Source organism: Anopheles arabiensis, unplaced genomic scaffold (genome assembly GCF_016920715.1).
Source record: "Anopheles arabiensis isolate DONGOLA unplaced genomic scaffold, AaraD3 Autosomal_pericentromeric_contig0001, whole genome shotgun sequence".
Lineage (NCBI taxonomy): Eukaryota > Metazoa > Arthropoda > Insecta > Diptera > Culicidae > Anopheles > Anopheles arabiensis.
Window position 1 is genome coordinate 484,716 of NW_024412149.1, and position 21,997 is coordinate 506,712.

Consider the following 21,997-nt stretch of genomic DNA (forward strand, 5'->3'; position numbering starts at 1 on the left):
CGATAATAGATGGCAACAAAATTCAACATCAAATTTCAAGGCCATTCAAATAGTGCAAGATGGCTTCATTTGGATGAAACATGGCCGTAACAACGATAATAGATGGCAACAAAATTCAACATTCAATTTCAAGGCCATTCAAATAGTGCAAGATGGCTTCATTTGGATGAAACATGGCCGAAACAACGAAAATAGATGGCAACAAAATTCAACATCAAATTTCAAGGCCATTCAAATAGTAAAGCAAGATGGCTTCATTTGGATGAAACATGGCCGTAACATCGATAATAGATGGCAACAAAATTCAACTTCAAATTTCAAGGCCATTGAATTAGTGCACGATGCCTTTATTTGAATGAAACATGGCCGTAACAACGATAATAGATGGCAAAAAAACTCAACATCAAATTTCAAGGCCATTCAAATAGTGCAAGATGGCTTCATTTGGATGAAACATGGCCGTAACAACGATAATAGATGGCAACAAAACTCAACATCAAATTTCAAGGCCATTCAAATAGTGCAATATGGCTTCATTTGGATAAAACATGGCCAAAACAACGATAATAGATGGCAACAAAATTCAACATCAAATTTCAAGGCCATTCAAATAGTGCAAGATGGCTTCATTTGGACGAAACATGGCCGTAACAACGATAATAGATGGCAACAAAATTCAACATTAAATTTCAAGGCCATTGAATTAGTGCAAGATGCCTTCATTTGGATGTAACATGGCCGTAACAACCATAATAGATGGCAAAAAACTCAACATCAAATTTCAAGGCAATTCAAATAGTGCAAGATGGCTTCATTTGGATGAAACATGGCCGTAACAACGATAATAGATCTCCCTATACAAAACGAAGTAAGAGGTGACGCTCACGTCACGCTCACGTTACGCTCATAGGTGAAACGATTGCTCACTATAGGATCTTCCTTCCACGAAAGAGTTACTCACTATAGAACGGTTTTGCTAACCAACTATGGGTGCTTGGATGATTTTATTTCTTTGCGGTGTTTCCATTCTCCGAGGCAACAAGCAATGGTAGAGTGATTGAATCATTGATATATTCAAATCAAAAGACATTATTGTTTTCTTCTACACGTGTTGAAAGTGTATCAATAATTATCAAATTATTCCCAGTGATTCTAAATAATTCTGTGGTGGAGATTGTACTCGCTCCATCCGTTTTATCATGCGTAGTAGTGTTTTTTGTGTAGTTCAAAACGCTTAAATAAAAGACTTGCTTCGAACTATCATGTACTTGCTTCCTGTACCATCATCCAAATGCAGTCAAATGCTTGCTTGAAAGGATTGCCAAATCGTACGCTATGAACGTTTAACTATTACAACTTTCCATTGTACATTAACCCAAAATGCGTGGTACCATGCAAAATAGTGAAACCATCGGAGCTGCATAACTAGGAATAAGTGAACAACTTTAAAACATGCATATAACGGGTTTATATTTCCCACGGAATAATATACAATAATAATAAACACGGAATAAGGACATTCCTGGGTCAGGGGTTCTTTTTTATATGAGCACATGATGAAGCTACAAAATTAAATGAAGTTAGTTTAATTGTTTTATTAGCATTTTGCGCTCCTGAATATCCATGGTTGCTTGGTACACAAATAGTCTTGCAGAAGATGGGACACGGGTCAATAATAAGCCGTGACAGTGAGCCCTGTGGATGGAAGACTCGGATCCATATGTCATATGAACATGTCATGACATTTAATAGTAGCTATTCCATAAGTTCAGAATGACTAAATTAAATTTTCGTATGTCCTATATGGTTGTGAAAATGGTCAATGATAGCGGAATAGTCAATCATCTTCTTCTTTGCCACAACAACCGTTGTCGGCCAAGGCCTGCCTGCGCCACACCGGGGCTTGGTTTTTAGTGACTTTTGATAACCCATAGCAGGATAATAGTCAGTCATACTAGAAGTTGAACCCATGATTGACATATTGTTAAGTCGTTCGAGTTGACGACTGTACCATAAGTCCAGCCGATAGTCAAACATACTGAAAAGAAAGTGGACCACGATTGCTAATGTAATGGAACAACTAACATTTGTAAATAAGACAAAAATATGGAAGGACTATAAACCGGGATCACAATAGGAACACGTTCATGAAAAGTATCAGTAAATAGACATCAAAAGAGAGCAGGATTGCTTACCTACATGTTTGAAAGAAAACATTTAAATGTGCCCTGCAGTTAGTATACACGTCTTAGGTTCTGTTGCTTAAACCTGCAACCGGGCCAAATTAACTAGTGGCAACAAAATTCAACATCAAATTTCAAGGACATTCAAATAGTGCAAGATGGCTTCCATTTGGATGAAACATGGCCGTAACAACGATAATAGATGGCAACAAACTCAAAATCAAATTTCAAGGCCATTCAAATAGTGCAAGATGGTTTCATTTGGATGAAACATGGCCGTAACAACGATAATAGTTGGCAACAAAATTCAACATCAAATTTCAAGGCCATTCAAATAGTGCAAGATGGCTTCATTTGGATGAAACATGGCCGAAACAACAAAAATAGATGGCAACAAAATTCAACATCAAATTTCAAGGCCATTCAAATAGTGCAAGATGGCTTCATTTGGATGAAACATGGCCATAACAACGATAATAGATGGCAACAAAATTCAACATCAAATTTCAAGGCCATTCAAATAGCGCAATATGGCTTCATTTGGATGAAACATGGCCGTAACAACGATAATAGATGGCAACAAAACTCAACATCAAATTTCAAGGCCATTCAAATAGTGCAAGATGGCTTCATTTGGATGAATCATGGCCGTAACAACGATAATAGATGGCAACAAAATTCAACATCAAATTTCAAGGCCATTCAAACAGTGCAAGATGGCTTCATTTGGATGAAACATGGCCGTAACAACGATAATAGATGGCAACAAAATTCAACATCAAATTCAAGGCCAATGAATTAGTGCAAGATGCCTTTATTTGGATGTAACATGGCCGTAACAACGATAATTTTTTTTTTTGGCACAACAACCACTGTCGGTCAAGGGCCTGCCAAGTACCCACTAGTGAAGTGAGCTTGGCTTTCAGTGACTTATTGTTACCATAGCAGAATAGTCAGTCCTACGTATGGGAGCACGGTCTATTCGGGGCTTGAACCCATGACGGGCATGTTGTTAAGTACGTTAACAACGATAATAGATGGCAACAAAATTCAACATCAAATTTCAAGGCCATTCAAATAGTGCAAGATGGCTTCATTTGGATGAAACATGGCCGTAACAACGATAATAGATGGCAACAAAATTCAACATCACACTCAAGGCCAATGAATTAGTGCAAGATGCCTTTATTTGGATGTAACATGGCCGTAACAATGATATTTTTTTCTTTGGCACAACAACCACTGTCTGTCAAGGGCCTGCCAAGTACCCACTAGTGAAGTGAGCTTGGCTTTCAGTGACTTATTGTTACCATAGCAGGATAGTCAGTCCTACGTATGGGAGCACGGTCTATTCGGGGCTTGAACCCATGACGGGCATGTTGTTAAGTACGTTAACAACGATAATAGATGGCAACAAAATTTAACAACAAATTTCAAGGCCATTCAAATAGTGCAAGATGGCTTCATTTGGATGAAACATGGCCGTAACAACGATAATAGATGGCAACAAACTCAACATCAAATTTCACGGTCATTCAAATAGTGCAAAATGGCTTCATTTGGATAAAACATGGCCGTAACAACGATAATAGATGGCAACAAAATTCAACATCAAATTTCAAGGCCATTCAAATAGTGCAAGATGCCTTTATTAGGATGAATCATGGCCGTAACAACGATAATAGATGGCAACAAAATTCAACATCAAATTTCAAGGCCATTCAAATAGTGCAAATGGCTTCATTTGGATGAAACATGGCCGTAACAACGATAATAGATGGCAAAAAACTCAACATCAAATTTCAAGGCCATTCAAATAGTGCAAGATGGCTTCATTTGGATGAATCATGGCCATAACAACGATAATAGATGGCAAAAAACTCAACATCAAAATTCAAGGCCATTGAAATAGTGCAATATGGCTTCATTTGGATGAAACATGGCCGTAACAACGATAATAGATGGCAACAAAACTCAACATCAAATTTCAAAGCCATTCAAATAGTGCAAGATGACTTCATTTGGATGAAACATGGCCGTAACAACGATAATAGATGGCAAAAAACTCAACATCAAATTTCAAGGCCATTCAAATAGTGCAAGATGGCTTCATTTGGATGAATCATGGCCGTAACAACGATAATAGATGGCAACAAAATTCAACATCAAATTTCAAGGCCATTGAATTAGTGCAAGATGCCTTTATTTGGATGTAACATGGCCGTAACAACGATAATTTTTTTCTTTGGCACAACAACCACTGTCGGTCAAGGGCCTGCCAAGTACCCACTAGTGAAGTGAGCTTGGCTTTCAGTGACTTATTGTTACCATAGCAGGATAGTCAGTCCTACGTATGGGAGCACGGTCTATTCGGGCTTGAACCCATGACGGGCATGTTGTTAAGTACGTTAACAACGATAATAGATGGCAACAAAATTCAACATCAAATTTCAAGGCCATTGAATTACTGCAAGATGGCTTCATTTGGATGAAACATGGCCGTAACAACGATAATAGATGGCAACAAACTCAACATCAAATTTCAAGGCCATTGAAATAGTGCAAAATGGCTTCATTTGGATAAAACATGGCCGTAACAACGATAATAGATGGCAACAAAATTCAACATCAAATTTCAAGGCCATTGAAATAGTGCAAGATGGTTTCATTTGGATGAAACATGGCCGTAACAACGATAATAGATGGCAACAAAATTCAACATTAAATTTCAAGGCCATTGAATTAGTGCAAGATGCCTTTATTTGGATGAAACATGGCCGTAACAAAGATAATTTTTTTTCTTTGGCACAACAACCACTGTCGGTCAAGGGCCTGCCAAGTACCCACTAGTGAAGTGAGCTTGGCTTTCAGTGACTTATTGTTACCATAACAGGATAGTCAATCCTACGTATGGGAGCACGGTCTATTTGGGGCTTGAACCCATGACGGGCATGTTTTAAGTACGTTAACAACGATAATAGATGGCAACAAAATTCAACATCAAATTTCAAGGCCATTGAAATAGTGCAAGATGGCTTCATTTGGATGAAACATGGCCGTAACAAAGATAATAGATGGCAACAAAATTCAACATCAAATTTCAAGGCCATTGAATTAGTGCAAGATGCCTTCATTTGGATGAAACATGGCCGTAACAACGATAATAGATGGCAACAAAATTCAACATCAAATTTCAAGGCCATTGAAATAGTGCAAGATGCCTTTATTTGGATAAAACATGGCCGTAACAACAATAATAGATGGCAAAAAACTCAACATCAAATTTCAATGCCATTCAAATAGTGCAAGATGGCTTCATTTGGATGAAACATGGCCGTAACAACGATAATAGATGGGAAAAAACTCAACATCAAATTTCAAGGCCATTGAATTAGTGCAAGATGGCTTCATTTGGATGAAACATGGCCATAACAACGATAATAGATGGCAACAAAATTCAACATCAAATTTCAAGGCCATTCAAATAGTGCAAGATGGCTTCATTTGGATGAAACATGGCCGTAACAACGATGATAGATGGCAACGTAATTCAACATCAAATTTCAAGGCCATTGAAATAGTGCAAGATGCCTTTATTTGGATGTAACATGGCCGTAACAACGATAATTTTTTTCTTTGGCACAACAACCACTGTCTGTCAAGGGCCTGCCAAGTACCCACTAGTGAAGTGAGCTTGGCTTTCAGTGACTTATTGTTACCATAGCAGGATAGTCAGTCCTTCGTATGGGAGCACGGTCTATTCGGGGCTTGAACCCATGACGGGCATGTTGTTAATTACGTTAACAACGATAATAGATGGCAACAAAATTCAACATCAAATTTCAAGGCCATTGAATTAGGGCAAAATGGCTTCATTTGGATGTAACATGGCCGTAACAACGATAATAGATGGCAACAAAATTCAACATCAAATTTCAAGGCCATTGAATTAGTGCAAGATGCCTTTATTTGGATGTAACATGGCCGTAACAACGATAATAGATGGCAACAAAATTCAACATCAAATTTCAAGGCCATTCAAATAGTGCAAGATGGCTTCATTTGGATGAATCATGGCCATAACAACGATAATAGATGGCAAAAAACTCAACATCAAAATTCAAGGCCATTGAAATAGTGCAATATGGCTTCATTTGGATGAAACATGGCCGTAACAACGATAATAGATGGCAACAAAACTCAACATCAAATTTCAAAGCCATTCAAATAGTGCAAGATGACTTCATTTGGATGAAACATGGCCGTAACAACGATAATAGATGGCAAAAAACTCAACATCAAATTTCAAGGCCATTCAAATAGTGCAAGATGGCTTCATTTGGATGAATCATGGCCGTAACAACGATAATAGATGGCAACAAAATTCAACATCAAATTTCAAGGCCATTGAATTAGTGCAAGATGCCTTTATTTGGATGTAACATGGCCGTAACAACGATAATTTTTTTCTTTGGCACAACAACCACTGTCGGTCAAGGGCCTGCCAAGTACCCACTAGTGAAGTGAGCTTGGCTTTCAGTGACTTATTGTTACCATAGCAGGATAGTCAGTCCTACGTATGGGAGCACGGTCTATTCGGGGCTTGAACCCATGACGGGCATGTTGTTAAGTACGTTAACAACGATAATAGATGGCAACAAAATTCAACATCAAATTTCAAGGCCATTGAATTACTGCAAGATGGCTTCATTTGGATGAAACATGGCCGTAACAACGATAATAGATGGCAACAAACTCAACATCAAATTTCAAGGCCATTGAAATAGTGCAAAATGGCTTCATTTGGATAAAACATGGCCGTAACAACGATAATAGATGGCAACAAAATTCAACATCAAATTTCAAGGCCATTGAAATAGTGCAAGATGGTTTCATTTGGATGAAACATGGCCGTAACAACGATAATAGATGGCAACAAAATTCAACATTAAATTTCAAGGCCATTGAATTAGTGCAAGATGCCTTTATTTGGATGAAACATGGCCGTAACAAAGATAATTTTTTTTTCTTTGGCACAACAACCACTGTCGGTCAAGGGCCTGCCAAGTACCCACTAGTGAAGTGAGCTTGGCTTTCAGTGACTTATTGTTACCATAACAGGATAGTCAATCCTACGTATGGGAGCACGGTCTATTTGGGGCTTGAACCCATGACGGGCATGTTTTAAGTACGTTAACAACGATAATAGATGGCAACAAAATTCAACATCAAATTTCAAGGCCATAAGGCCATTGAAATAGTGCAAAATGGCTTCATTTGGATGAAACATGGCCGTAACAAAGATAATAGATGGCAACAAAATTCAACATCAAATTTCAAGGCCATTGAATTAGTGCAAGATGGCTTCATTTGGATGAAACATGGCCGTAACAACGATAATAGATGGCAACAAAATTCAACATCAAATTTCAAGGCCATTGAAATAGTGCAAGATGCCTTTATTTGGATAAAACATGGCCGTAACAACGATAATAGATGGCAACAAAACTCAACATCAAATTTCAAGGCCATTCAAATAGTGCAAGATGGCTTCATTTGGATGAAACATGGCCGTAACAACGATAATAGATGGCAACAAACTCAACATCAAATTTCAAGGCCATTGAATTAGTGCAAGATGGCTTCATTTGGATGAAACATGGCCATAACAACGATAATAGATGGCAACAAAATTCAACATCAAATTTCAAGGCCATTCAAATAGTGCAAGATGGCTTCATTTGGATGAAACATGGCCATAACAACGATGATAGATGGCAACGTAATTCAACATCAAATTTCAAGGCCATTGAAATAGTGCAAGATGCCTTTATTTGGATGAAACATGGCCGTAACAACGATGATAGATGGCAACAAAATTCAACATCAAATTTCAAGGCCATTCAAATAGTGCAAGATGGCTTCATTTGGATGAAACATGGCCGTAACAACGATGATAGATGGCAACGTAATTCAACATCAAATTTCAAGGCCATTCAAATAGTGCAAAATGGCTTCATTTGGATAAAACATGGCCGTAACAACGATAATAGATGGCAACAAAATTCAACATCAAATTTCAAGGCCATTCAAATAGTGCAAGATGGCTTCATTTGGATGAAACATGGCCGTAACAACGATGATAGATGGCAACAAAATTCAACATCAAATTTCAAGGCCATTCAAATAGTGCAAGATGGCTTCATTTGGATGAAACATGGCCGTAACAACGATAATAGATGGCAAAAAAACTCAACATCAAATTTCAAGGCCATTGAATTAGTGCAAGATGGCTTCATTTGGATGAAACATGGCCATAACAACGATAATAGATGGCAACAAAATTCAACATCAAATTTCAAGGCCATTAAAATAGTGCAAGATGGCTTCATTTGGATGAAACATGGCCGTAACAACGATGATAGATGGCAACGTAATTCAACATCAAATTTCAAGGCCATTCAAATAGTGCAAGATGGCTTCATTTGGATGAATCATGGCCGTAACAAAGATAATATATGGCAACAAAATTCAACATCAAATTTCAAGGCCATTGAAATAGTGCAAAATGGCTTCATTTGGATAAAACATGGCCGTAACAACGATAATAGATGGCAACAAAATTCAACATCAAATTTCAAGGCCATTCAAATAGTTCAAGATGGCTTCATTTGGATGTAATATGGCCGTAACAACGCTAATTTTTTTCTTTGGCACAACAACCACTGTCGGTCAAGGGCCTGCCAAGTACCCACTAGTGAAGTGAGCTTGGCTTTCAGTGACTTATTGTTACCATAGCAGGATAGTCAGTCCTACGTATGGGAGCACGGTCTATTCGGGGCTTGAACCCATGACGGGCATGTTGTTAAGTACGTTAACAACGATAATAGATGGCAACAAAATTCAACATCAAATTTCAAGGCCATTCAAATAGTGCAAGATGGCTTCATTTGGATGAAACATGGCCGTAACAACGATAATAGATGGCAAAAACTCAACATCAAATTTCAAGGCCATTCAAATAGTGCAATATGGCTTCATTTGGATAAAACATGGCCAAAACAACGATAATAGATGGCAACAAAATTCAACATCAAATTTCAAAGCCATTCAAACAGTGCAAGATGGCTTCATTTGGACGAAACATGGCCGTAACAACGATAATAGATGGCAACAAAATTCAACATTAAATTTCAAGGCCATTCAAATAGTGCAAGATGCCTTTATTTGGATGTAACATGGCCGTAACAACGATAATTTTTTTTCTCTGGCACAACAACCACTGTCGGTCAAGGGCCTGCCAAGTACCCACTAGTGAAGTGAGCTTGGCTTTCAGTGACTTATTGTTACCATAGCAGGATAGTCAGTCCTACGTATGGGAGCACGGTCTATTCGGGGCTTGAACCCATGACGGGCATGTTGTTAAGTACGTTAACAACGATAATAGATGGCAACAAAATTCAACATTAAATTTCAAGGCCATTCAAATAGTGCAAGATGGCTTCATTTGGATGAAACATGGCCGTAACAACGATAATAGATGGCAACAAAATTCAACATCAAATTTCAAAGACATTCAAATAGTGCAAGATGGCTTCATTTGGATGAAACATGGCCGTAACAACGATAATAGATGGCAACAAAACTCAACATCAAATTTCAAGGCCATTCAAATAGTGCAAGATGGCTTCATTTGGATGAAACATGGTCGTAACAACGATAATAGATGGCAACAAAATTCAACATCAAATTTCGAGGACATTCAAATAGTGCAAGATGGCTTCATTTGGATAAAACATGGCCGTAACAACGATAATAGATGGCAACAAACTCAACATCACATTTCAAGGACATTCAAATAGTGCAAGATGGCTTCATTTGGATGAAACATGGCCGTAACAACGATAATAGATGGCAAAAACTCAACATCAAATTTTAAGTCCATTCAAATAGTGTAATATGGCTTCATTTGGATAAAACATGGCCAAAACAACGATAATAGATGGCAACAAACTCAACATCAAATTTCAAGGCCATTGAAATAGTGCAAAATGGCTTCATTTGGATAAAACATGGCCGTAACAACGATAATAGATGGCAACAAAATTCAACATCAAATTTCAAGGACATTCAAATAGTGCAATATGGCTTCATTTGGATGAAACATGGCCGTAACAACGATAATAGATGGCAAAAAAACTCAACATCAAATTTCAAGGCCATTCAAATAGTGCAAGATGGCTTCATTTGCATGAAACATGGCCGTAACAACGAAAATAGATGGCAAAAAAACTCAACATCAAATTTCAAGGCCATTCAAATAGTGCAATATGGCTTCATTTGGATAAAACATGGCCAAAACAACGATAATAGATGGCAACAAACTCAACATCAAATTTCAAGGCCATTGAAATAGTGCAAAATGGCTTCATTTGGATAAAACATGGCCGTAACAACGATAATAGATGGCAACAAAATTCAACATCAAATTTCAAGGACATTCAAATAGTGCAATATGGCTTCATTTGGATGAAACATGGCCGTAACAACAATAATAGATGGCAAAAAACTCAACATCAAATTTCAAGGCCATTCAAATAGTGCAAGATGGCTTCATTTGGATGAAACATGGCCGTAACAACGATAATAGATGGCAAAAAACTCAACATCAAATTTCAAGGCCATTCAAATAGTGCAATATGGCTTCATTTGGATGAAACATGGCCGTAACAACGATAATAGATGGCAAAAAACTCAACATCAAATTTCAAGGCCATTCAAATAGTGCAAGATGGCTTCATTTGGATGAAACATGGCCGTAACAACGATAATAGATGGCAAAAAAACTCAACATCAAATTTCAAGGCCATTCAAATAGTGCAATATGGCTTCATTTGGATAAAACATGGCCAAAACAACGATAATAGATGGCAAAAAAATTCAACATCAAATTTCAAGGCCATTCAAATAGTGCAAGATGGCTTCATTTGGATGAAACATGGCCGTAACAACGATAATAGATGGCAACAAACTCAACATCAAATTTCAAGGCCATTGAAATAGTGCAAAATGGCTTCATTTGGATAAAACATGGCCGTAACAACGATAATAGATGGCAACAAAATTCAACATCAAATTTCAAGGCCATTCAAATAGTGCAAGATGGCTTCATTTGGATAAAACATGGCCAAAACAACGATAATAGATGGCAACAAAATTCAACATCAAATTTCAAGGACATTCAAATAGTGCAATATGGCCTCATTTGGATGAAACATGGCCGTAACAACGATAATGGATGGCAACAAAACTCAACATCAAATTTCAAGGCCATTCAAATAGTGCAAGATGGCTTCATTTGGATATAACATGGCCGTAACAACGATAATAGATGGCAACAAAAATCAACATCAAATTTCAAGGCCATTCAAATAGTGCAATATGGCTTCATTTGGATAAAACATGGCCAAAACAACGATAATAGATGGCAACAAAATTCAAAATCAAATTTCAAGGCCATTCAAATAGTGCAAGATGGCTTCATTTGGATGAAACATGGCCGTAACAACGATAATAGATGGCAACAAAATTCAACATTAAATTTCAAGGCCATTGAAATAGTGCAAGATGCCTTTATTTGGATGTAACATGGCCGTAACAACGATATTTTTTTTTCTTTGGCACAACAACCACTGTCGGTCAAGGGCCTGCCAAGTACTCACTAGTGAAGTGAGCTTGGCTTTCAGTGACTTATTGTTACCATAGCAGGATAGTCAGTCCCACGTATGGGAGCACGGTCTATTCGGGGCTTGAACCCATGACGGGCATGTTGTTAAGTACGTTAACAACGATAATAGATGGCAACAAAATTCAACATCAAATTTCAAGGCCATTCAAATAGTTCAAGATGGCTTCATTTGGATGAAACATGGCCGTAACAACGATAATAGATGGCAACAAAATTCAACATCAAATTTCAAGGCCATTCAAATAGTGCAAGATGCCTTTATTTGGATGTAACATGACCGTAACAACGATAATTTTTTCTCTGGCACAACAACCACTGTCGGTCAAGGGCCTGCCAAGTACCCACTAGTGAAGTGAGCTTGGCTTTCAGTGACTTATTGTTACCATAGCAGGATAGTCAGTCCCACGTATGGGAGCACGGTCTATTCGGGGCTTGAACCCATGACGGGCATGTTGTTAAGTACGTTAACAACGATAATAGATGGCAACAAAATTCAACATCAAATTTCAAGGCCATTCAAATAGTGCAAGATGGCTTCATTTGGATGAAACATGGCCGTAACAACGATAATAGATGGCAACAAACTCAACATCAAATTTCAAGGCCATTGAAATAGTGCAAAATGGCTTCATTTGGATGTAACATGGCCGTAACAACGATAATAGATGGCAAAAAAACTCAACATCAAATTTCAAGGCCATTGAAACAGTGCAAGATGGCTTCATTTGGATGAAACATGGCCGTTACAACGAAAATAGATGGCAACAAAATTCAACATCAAATTTCAAGGACATTCAAATAGTGCAAGATGGCTTCATTTGGATGAATCATGGCCGTAACAACGATGATAGATGGCAAAAAAACTCAAAATCAAATTTCAAGACCATTCAAATAGTGCAAGATGGTTTCATTTGGATGAAACATGGCCGTAACAACGATAATAGATGGCAACAAAATTCAACATTCAATTTCAAGGCCATTCAAATAGTGCAAGATGGCTTCATTTGGATGAAACATGGCCGAAACAAAGAAAATAGATGGCAACAAAATTCAACATCAAATTTCAAGGCCATTCAAATAAAGCAAGATGGCTTCATTTGGATGAAACATGGCCGTAACAACGATAATAGATGGCATCAAAATTCAACATCAAATTTCAAGGCCATTGAATTAGTGCAAGATGCCTTTATTTGAATGAAACATGGCCGTAACAACGATAATAGATGGCAACAAAATTCAACATCAAATTTCAAGGCCATTCAAATAAAGCAAGATGGCTTCATTTGGATGAAACATGGCCGTAACAACGATAATAGATGGCAAAAAACTCATCACCAAATTTCAAGGACATTCAAATAGTGCATATGGCTTCATTTGGATGAAACATGGCCGTAACAACGATAATAAATGGCAAAAAAACTCAACATCAAATTTCAAGGCCATTCAAATAGTGCAATATGGCTTCATTTGGATGAAACATGGCCGTAACAACGATAATAGATGGCAACAAAATTCAAATAGTGCAAGATGGCTTCATTTGGATGAAACACGGCCGTAACAACGATAATAGATGGCAAAAAACTCATCACCAAATTTCAAGGACATTCAATTAGTGCATATGGCTTCATTTGGATGAAACATGGCCGTAACAACGATAATAGATGGCAAAAAAACTCAACATCAAATTTCAAGGCCATTCAAATAGTGCAAGATGGCTTCATTTGGATGAAACATGGCCGTAACAACGATAATGGCCATGCGTGCCACGATAAGGATGTGTGTATGCTCCGATACAAACTGACTGCTGGAGCGAAGTGCGCGCCCGACCGCACCACGCGATGACACAAATAAGGGAAGAAACAAAGAAAAAACAACCAAAGCAACCTTCGCCGGTACTGTGCGCACAGGTAGAAGAAGGCAGAGCGCGAGATCGAGAGAGGTGTAGTGTTTTTTCTCTGTCTCTGGCTCTGTGTAGTGGTGGACTGTACGCGAAAAACATTGGTGCCGCTTCTATGACATACGGCGCACGCACACTACCGGACCACGGCTTATTGCGACGAGTTTTGTGGTGCGCAGCGCGTAGGCGCACAGGTAATACGCAGGGCCGAATACACACAGAGCGATGCGACAGCTACCAATACGCAGGGCGCTGCTGCCGTGTCCTTTTTTTCTTCTTGCAGCCGTCGCTGTTTCTATGTACACGCAGCCATACGCAGCGATTATTTGAACACAGACGCAAACAAACAGTGGCTCGTTTGGTCCGTCCATATCGCGCCGTCGTTGCGCAAAGTGCGTATGCGTGACCAAGTGCGTTGTGTTGGTGTTGGTCGGGGAAGACCGCGCAAACTGCGTTTTCCTTTTACGGGGTATGCTGCTTCTCTTCTCTACGCTTGCTGGGACAGGGTTTGTTGTAAAAGTAATTGCATTTTTAGCACACAGAAATTCAAGCACGCGCAACAGAGCCGTGCCATGCGTTTCCAGTTTACGCTCACGAGACGAGCTAAGCTAACCCCGCGCCAAGCACGCACTCAGCTTATTTAATTTTCGTGCACTTTCCATCAACCTGTTGCACTGTCCCAAAACCGTCCACCATCTCCACCCCCATCGACTTTTACACACACACACACACACACACACACACACACACACACACACACACACACACACACATACACACACACACACACACACACACACACACACACATACACTGACTTCAAAACCACTTGCGAAACGTTTTAGGTGGAGGGACGCACACACGGCTGGGTTAAACCGCTCATTTCACTTCCTTCACGCCAGGGTCACATACACGCACGCACGCACACACCCAACGCAAACGAACCGACGTGTCACGTCGGGTGGCTGGGAGCGTTACAATGCGGGAGGGGAGGGGGGTAATACCACATTCGCAACGATACCCACCCACAACCCTTCTCACAACTCACTCCGTACACGTATACGACCATACGGGCGACCATACTTTGCCTGTCCCTGCCCCACACTCTCCCCGCACAACCGTAGATTCGGTAATTTCTGGTTGCCACCTACGCGATCGATCGATTTCTTTTTTCTACTTCGACGATACCTTCGTATTGCGTGTACGGGGAAGTGCGTAACTTCGCTCAGTGGTTCGAGGTTCGTCGTTTGACAGATGGAAAACACAGTGAAGGACCAAGGTGGATTTAAAAATATCAGGTGGTGGACTCTAGTGCATTTTGACAATTCGTCACTTGACGTAAGGTCCCCAGGATTTAAACTTTGTTTACATTAATTAAATTTGTTCAAATAATTTATATACCCCATTTTTTCGAATAAATATTCTTTAAAAATATATTTTGGACTTTGTGAGTATTTCTTATTCAACATTGAAACATACATTAAAGTGTGTTATTTTGTGTTATTCTGTGAATTTATTCTAGAATTCTTTGTGTTTTCGACATTTTTGATGATAAAAATTAAGAAATCAATTTTTTTTCAATTTTTACCTTAAATTCTCATTATCTACGAGCCGCATGGACAATTTACTTGAGATTAGAACTCATGCTAGCATGATTTTAAATTTCGTGCATAAACAAATCATCAAATCTTTTGTTAATATATTACGTTTTTTCGATAAAATCAATAGACACACTAAAATGCACATAATAACAAAGAAATCTGTTATATTTGCTAAGCTTTGTGTGCGGAAACCAATGGTCAACGGTTCTAAAATGACGTAAAGTCCCTCAACTATGGCGACCCCCCCAAAGGCCCTAATCCACCACCTGATATTTTTAATCCACTTGGTGAAGGACCCGCGGCCAAAGCTAGACATTCCAATTTGCTTTTGACAGCAGAGTGACCAGAATATCTGAACCAATATATCTGTATTCCTACCGATTTTTTATATGCCTACCGATTCACAGATGACCGCCCTAAAACTACCGATTTTCCATTTATCCTACCGAAATCACAGAAATTTGATTTTTCAGTCTTTTGCTATGCTATGCTCATTTGTTACTCATCGCGCTGATGCACGTTTGAAACCTGGCACTTGAAAAATGTAACATGCGTTGGGTATTCAAAATTTTATCCGTTTAAATTTAATGTTCATAATAAGTAGAAAATGTCAGTTTTGTGGATTCCGAGAATTGCTCGTCAAAGAAAATCATTTAAATTTGAAATTGAATCTCACTGTCAGTGGTTAAAGTTTTAAAAAAATTATCGTTAAAATAATTGATCCAATTTAAATTGTCGCGTCAGTGCAGTCTCAACAGTGATCCTGCCGAAATCTGAAAACATAGTCTGGCCACTCTGGCCCGCAGGGCAAAAGCTCGCTCGAAAGGTCAAAAACCGTGGCAAAACGTCAAAAAGACCGTCGCAAGCGCCTCCAAATCGTTGCGATTTTCCCTCGCTGGCGACGTCGTTTTTAAGTACTTGTGACGTCGGTTTTGACGTTTTGCGACGGTTTTACGACGGTGGCCGCCTTACCGTCCAAATAGACATACAGTGACAACGTCGCGCGCGACAGTGACAACGTCAATTTTAAAAACAGAGCTACTCGTCGCGCGCGACAATTTTGCTTCATCCTAAATAATCGAATTATCTAGTTTTTTCAAAAGACAGATTAATGCCAAACGCAAAAAATAGATTTGAACACATTTTAACCTATTTTCGTCTGTTTTCAAATAAAAAACAAGTTTGTTGACTGAGTCAAATGAGCTACTTTGATCTACAACGAGTGAAATTTGGAGTTATTTTTCGTCGCGCGCGAAGTTGTCGCTCTATGTCTATTTGGACGGTTAACATGTGGGCAAAGTGACCAGAAATACCGATGTCTAGGGAAAGTGTAGAGTTTGAAGGAAAAAATCTCATTTTTTTTAATCATTGAACTATAACACTCAGCCAAACAATCAAAACAATCAAATTATTCAAACTGCTGCGGCCCTAAGCGGTCGCGTGGAGCCCCGAGAAAAAGAACTGGGGAAAAAAAATTAGCATCTAGTCCTTCTTTGGCTTAGAATTTTTTTTATTTTTTTTATTTTTTTTTATTTTATTAATTGCTCGGCCACGTTGGGTTACAGCAATAGTGCTTACTGACTATAGTATACAATTATTCACGAAGGAGTTGGAAGGAGTTTATGGTACGGAAAAGGAGCGAAGACGGGATCGGTAGACAGGATAGGATATGTTGAAATCGAACAGATCAGAAGTACTATTAAAAGACGACATAGCTCTTACAAAAGGCTCATTGCGAGCAAAACGTGTACGACATATAGGTAACTGGAGACGAAAACGATAACGTAAGGTGCGACAAGGTGCATACAAATGTAAGCGCGACAGAAGTGAAGGAGTATCAATCGTATTGAGCAATATGCCAGCGACGAAAGAAGCCTGAGCGACCGAGAGGCGGTGCTCCAACTTGGCAAGGCCTAATAGAGTGCATCTATCGTCATACGAAGGAAGCGGAATAGAGTGATGACCCAGCGACCTACGAAATACGATCCTTGTAAAACGTCTCTGGATCCTCTCAATCCTTTGGAGCAGAGATAGTTGAACAGGAGACCAGATGACACAGGCATATTCCAGTACGGAACGGACCCAACAACAATAAAGGGACTTAAGACAAAAAGGATCACGAATTTCAGTGGACATGCGACAAATATAACCAAGACTTTTGTTGGCCTTGTTGATGACATAGTCCGTGTGCTCCTTGAAAGAAAGACTCGGGTCAAAGAAGACGCCAAGATCCTTAGACAAGGACGCACGGGGAATAGGGGCATCACAGACACTATAAGCATGAGTTATACTTGTAGAAGATCGGAAGAAAGACAAGACAGAACATTTTTCAGGACACAGGACTAAACCGTTAGAAGCACACCATGTAGAGAATTTACAGAATTCCTAGTAAAATTTTCAGAGCGACACTTCAAAAAGAACTTCATTTGTGTGACCGCTGAACCAAATCTAATCCATATCCTAACTAAAGGATGCATGTTCTCGTGAGATGGAACTTTCATTTTGCGCATTAGCGCAACCAAACCCCCCCCCCCAACCCCCCGTTTAACACTTCTTTCGCTTTCACTTCTTTTAACTCAGTTAAGTTTCGAGTTTTAATCTACCGAAAACTACCGATGAAATTTTGATGCGCCTACCAAAACCGCCAAAATAATCTGGCCACACTGTTTGACAGTGGGGAGAATTCACAGACAGAAAAAAAAATTATTTTTTCATAAATAGGCTGTTTTGCTCCGTATTCCCTTTGTTTGATCTCTTTCATGTGAATTTTGATTGTTTATTTTCTCTTTTTGTTTGTGTGCTATATCGTTGCTTCATGTGGCCACCGCTTACCCGGCGCTCAAGCACCAATCGAACACGACATCGAACATGAAAAATGTATGGGATTTGACATGTTTGTCTTGTTTGTTTGTTTGTGGCTGACAGTGCACCTCCAAGGTGGATTAAAAATATCAGGTGGTGGATTAGGGCCTTTGGGGGTCGCCATAGTTGAGGGACTTTACGTCATTTTAGAACCGTTGACCATTGGTTTCCGCACACAAAGCTTAGCAAATATAACAGATTTCTTTGTTATTATGTGCATTTTAGTGTGTCTATTGATTTTATCGAAAAAACGTAATATATTAACAAAAGATTTGATGATTTGTTTATGCACGAAATTTAAAATCATGCTAGCATGAGTTCTAATCTCAAGTAAATTGTCCATGCGGCTCGTAGATAATGAGGAATTAAGGTAAAAATTGAAAAAAAAAATAATGATTTTGTAAAATTACATAAGTCTTAAAACACGTTTTGTCTCTCTGAATCTTCAACGTAGATTGGCTTTTCTTTTTTATTTTTTTGACAGTTCATATGACATTTTATGTCAAGGTTGTTAGAGCGAGACGGTAATTCTTTACACGGTACTTAAACTAAAGGTATGATCTCTGCCAAGGTGGCCATATTATAAAGATGGGATTTTGTATATTCTACAACTCGGCTATCCTGAACATAAATTGCCCTCAATTTGTTATGTCGATTGTACGCATTGTAGTGTTGCATTAGGTGAATCCTCAACGGGGTCTGAATCGGGAGAGGACCAATTCCTGAGTTTATCAGCCTCAAGAACCCCATCGTAAGGAATCTGTGTCTGCTGACATCCCTCGATATCGCGGATTACATATCGATCGTTCGGCAAACACTTGTGGACAACGTATGGACCTTTAAATTTTCTTTCTTATTTGTGTTTGGACTATTATCAACGTTACGAATCATAACAATGTCACCTTCATGAAATACATCAGCTGGATGATGGCTCTTAGCAAATTGTTCTTCATTTACTCTTTGAGATCTGGTTATATTTTCGGAAGCCTGGTTTCTAATGAATTCAAAATCCCTTTGGATGTGTTCCTGTTTTTCTTCCAGAAATTCAGTTAACTCATCAACAATAGGGCCACGCTGATTGGTACCGAATAATAACATTGACGGGGTGAACTGTGTGGAAGAATGTACACTATTGTTTAAAGCATGTTCAATGTAATACAATTTAGAACTCCAATTCGAATGGTCATCGTTTGTTGTTTTGCTTAACATTGGTCGCAACACCCTGTTTACCCTTTCCACTTGTCCATTGGCCTGGGGTGAGGAGGTAGCCGTAAGAACATGAGTGATTCCGCGATCGGATAGAAATTCACGGAATTCATTAGACGTGAAGCATGTAGCTCTATCACTGACGATCCTTTTAGGGCGACTATAGTACGCAAAATATTGCTCCAATGCAATGCATACACTTCGACTACTGGTTGAAGTGGCTGCATAAAGTTTAGTGAATTTTGTGAATGAATCTATTACTACAAGAATAAATTTTTTTGTGATTTTATCGATGGTAATGGGCCTAAATGATCAATATGTAAAGTATCAAATGGAACAGGAACCTTTGGAATACTATGCAAATTGCGTAAATTTTTTCGTGCTGGTGCAGAATAAACAATGCATTTCAAACAATTGCGTACAAAATTGTGTACGCGCATTTTCATCTGAGGAAACCAATATTGACTGCTTATAGAACAACAGCATTTCTTCGCTCCTAAATGACCTAGCTTTTCATGAGCATTTCGAATAATATTATTTATCAATTCATTGGGTACAAAAATAGTTTTTACCTGAAGGTGAAATTTTATAAATCACGCCGTTTTCCAATACGAATCCTTCAACTGGTTCTAATTTCAGTTTCATTTTCAGCTCCTCTACAATAGGGTCTCGGGATTGAGCAATCCTCAATTGTCGGTCAATATCGATATCGTCTGTGATAGCACCTACTTGTTTTCGGCTCAAGGCATCTACATGGCTCATTGAGCTGCCTGGGCGATGGGATATTGAATAATTGTAATCTTCTAAGAACAAAGACCAACGGGCTATTTTAGCAGAAGAGTTGCGGTTCTTTAAAGTCTCTACCAAAGAATTACAATCAGTTATAATTTTGAAAGGAATACCATGTAAATATGTGTGGAATCGTTTTAAGGCATAAATTATTGAGAGTGTTTCCAACTCATAACTATGAAGTTTAGCTTCATCTGAAGAAGCAGTCTTCGAAAAATATGCTATCGGATGCAGTTTACCATCTTCTTGTTTTTGAAGTAGGACTGAGCCAAAACCTACCGCACTCGCATCGCAATGGAGTTCTGTTTCACGAGACGGATTATAAATTGCTAGAACAGGGGAGTTAATCATCTTGTCTCTCAAAGTATTGAATGCACGTAGACAAGAATCATTAAATACGAATATTGCTTTATCCTTTAACAAATTACTAAGTGGTTTAGCTATGGTTGAAAACGAAGACACAAATCTACGGAAATAAGAGAAAAGGCCCAAACAACGCTGAACTTCCTTTATGTTCCTAGGTACAGGATAATTTTGAATGGCCTGAATATGTTGATCACTTGGACGAATACCTTTTGGATTGGCACGATATCCTAGATAGTCTAACTCCTCATATACAAATTTACATTTATCCATTCGAAGTTCAAGACCATTATTTCGCAATGTTCTTAATACGTCACCAAGTATGCACAAATGATCCTCTAGATCGACAGATGCAATAATAATGTCTCCAAATATACCACAAGCTGTCCACTGGCTATAAACTTATGCAACACATGATTTATAAATCGCTGAAATTGGGCAGGAGCGTTTTTCAGTCCGAAAGGCATTTTAACATATTCGAACTGTCCGTCTGGGGTTACAAAAGACGTAAACTTTATCGAATCCTCATGCATATCTATCTGGTGAAATCCACTCTTCAAATCTATCAAGGTGAAAAATTGCTTACTACCTAAGTGTTCAAGACACGTATCAATAAGAGGCAGAGGGTAATTATCTCTAACAGTTATTTTGTTTAAGGGCCGATAATCTACACATTTTCGGATTTCACCGTTCTTCTTCCGGACTAAGACAAGTGCGGAGGCATAGGGAGAGCTGCTGGGACGGATTATACCTTTTTGTAAAAGATCATCAACTATATTTCTAACTTGGTTTCGTTCGGCGATGGATAGTCTTCTCGGTTTGCTATAAATGGGAGTGTCGTGAATCAAACTTATTTTCATCGCATGACCTGTTTGTTCAATTTTACTACAAGGATAAAGAGTGTAATTTTCCGATATTATTGTTTTTACTATTTCAATTTCATGTGGCTTTAGATGTGAACTTATGTTTAGCTTGTCGTTAGGTTCTACCATGCAAATAGCACACATTTCTTCAAATGTTGTGTTCAAGTCTTCGTAACTACTAGACTGCCGACGATTACCGATTTCTTTCGAGAGAGTACCATACGTGCCACAAATGTCCGTTTGAAATAGATTCACCGAAGTTTTCGAGGGAACGTCATCAGAGGACACAGCATTCATTACAACGGGACAATCTTTATGTTCAACCCAATTCGTTGAGGAATCTTTAAAAATATGAAATGAGCGCAGCCGTGAAATCACAAGTGGTTCTGGTATGATTTGTGTTTTTCTGTTTATTTTCATTAATGCCTTGGCAGAATATTGATATGGTAATTCACACAAATACACATTTAATTTTTCCAATAAAT